The following is a 2,368-nucleotide window of genomic DNA, read 5'->3' as shown; positions in this document are numbered from 1 at the left end:
AGATAAATCAAATCCCTCGTTTCGCCATCTGAAACTAGTTTTTATAGACTGGACTTTTGAAGAACTTTACAAGCTATCTCTATGGGAACAATATCTGGTACTTATACTATTATTACTTGTTACGAGACGATAGTAGTTCGAGGTGTATACTTGCACCGAGTTCTATTTTTGTGTTGAAATCTAAGGTTGAATAAACCGACGAGCAAGTTTTTGGCGCCGCTGCTGGAGATAGCACGCTAAAGTTTTTCTTTTAAAGTAAAGTTTGTAAAAGCTAATTTTTCTACCACCTGTTACTATTACGGAGAACATCATACATATTGCAGATTCTCGGGATAGAGGAATCATGGACTATGCTATTCCTGTTTTTAGTCAATTAAATTCAGGAATACTAAAGCCACAAATTAAGGCAACTCACTTTGAGCTCACACCTGTCATGTTTCAGATGTTGTAGACTAATGGCCAGTTCAGTGGTTTGCCATCTGAACACCCTCATTTACACTTAAAATTTTTAATAGAAATAACTGATTGTTTTCTTATCCCTGGAGTGTCTGATGATGCCTTAAGGCTGAAGTTGTTTCCATTGTCTCTTAGGGATAGAGCAAAGTTATGGTTTAACTCTTTACAACTAAATTCCATAATCTCTTGGAATGACCTTGTAAAGAAATTTTTGAGAAAATATTTTCCTCCCAACAGGAACGTTGAATCCAGAAATGAAATATGTTTGTTTAGACAAATAGATAATGAAGCAATACCTGATGCTTGGGAAAGGTACAAAGAGTTGTTGAGAAAATGCCCTTACCATGGCATTCTTTACTGTATCCAACTAGAGACGTTTTACAATGGTTTAACAATTGTTGCTAAGCAAATGCTTGATGCTAGTGCAGGAGGAGCTTTCACAACTTGTACTTATAATGATGGGTATGACATACTTGAGAAAATTTCAAATAATAATGGATATTGGGCTGATCCACATCCATTAATACAGAATAATACAGTTGGGATACATGAAACAGATACACATAATGCATTTACAACACAACTCACATCTATAACTAACATGATTAAGAATATGAATGTTAGCCCAGATGTGCGAACTGTTGATGCAACATCGTATCCTACTGTCAATTTTATAGCATGTATGTTATGTGGAGGAGGTCATCCATTTGATCAATGTGCATCTAACCCAGAGTCAGTTAATTTTTGAAAATCAAAACAGGGGTTGTTCTGATTCACAAGCTTATTATGCAGGGTGGCAACAACACCCAATTTTTTTCTGGAATGCTCCAACCTTGAATGAACCTGTTGGTTTTCAACAACAACATCAAAGTGATTCCTACAATCATCAACCCAATTTTTACCAACAACACCCTACCCAGCCGATTTTCAACCAGCAAACAAGTTTTCAACAACAAAGTCATCAACCCTCTTTCCAAGATGCAGCACATCAGTCTGTTGATTCATTTACTTCCTTAGAAGCAATGATGAAAGGGTTCATAACCCAAACTCAGGCTTCAATCAGAAACCTTAAAAAACAGGTTGGACAAGTAGCTTTGGAAATGAGACAAAGACCGATAGGCTTTTTACCTAGTGATACAGATACACCTCAGAGAGAAGGAAAAGAGCAGGTCAAGGTTGTGACATTGAGGAGTAATAAGACTTTAATAGAAAATCTCCAAAAAGAACCAAGCAAAGCAGAGATTGAAAAGAAAAGTGTAGTACCAGATTCTGTAACCTCTGTACCAGATTTTGTGATTACCATTCCTGTGAACCATTCTGTTAAACCCCACAACTCATGATGTAAAATGTAATGAAAAACAACAAGTGATGAAGAACCAGAAGACCGATGAAGACATCAAGACAGAATCGACTAAGTCTGGAATTCAACCATTGGATCGATGGATAGTTCAACCATTGGACCGATAGATAAAGTTCAACCAGAGGATCAATGGACAGGTTCAAGGATGCGATGGAAAGAAGCATTCTCATCGATCCTCTAGTCATCAACACTTAGAAGATTTTCCAGCACTCCATCCAAGCATGCAATGCAGATTTGAAGATAAGGATGAAATCATCATACCATGAATGACCGCTGGAGATGACAAATCAACAGCTGGAATTCGAGTTTATCTTATTGTTAATGTTTATCCATATGAAAGATAAACCCTATCTGTTAGCTAGACGATTTGCTAGAAAGTAGCATTAGATAGTTATCTTCTTAATAGTCGTTTAGTATAAATAGATGATTAGGTCTATTGTAAAATAAGGCTTTTACTCATTGATTTACGTTTATGAATCTATAAAGTAAAACGTTTGAAGCTCAAAGTTGTTCTTAAATTTTCATATTTTATTCTTGAGACTTCATAACTTT

General features: G+C 36.0%; 1 non-coding gene across 1 annotated transcript; it reads right to left on the bottom strand.

The window, feature by feature from the left end:
- Positions 1–701: 701 nt before the first annotated feature.
- LOC112499783 lies at positions 702–807 on the bottom strand. Its single transcript, XR_003067303.1, has one exon. It is a non-coding gene; the product is annotated as a small nucleolar RNA R71 (small nucleolar RNA).
- Positions 808–2,368: the final 1,561 nt, after the last annotated feature.

This window comes from Cynara cardunculus, assembly GCF_001531365.2.
Source record: "Cynara cardunculus var. scolymus isolate 2C chromosome LG 16, CcrdV1, whole genome shotgun sequence".
In the NCBI taxonomy this organism is placed as follows: domain Eukaryota; kingdom Viridiplantae; phylum Streptophyta; class Magnoliopsida; order Asterales; family Asteraceae; genus Cynara; species Cynara cardunculus.
Note: the sequence above shows the minus strand (reverse complement) of the source record. Positions and strands in the feature narration are given on the sequence as shown.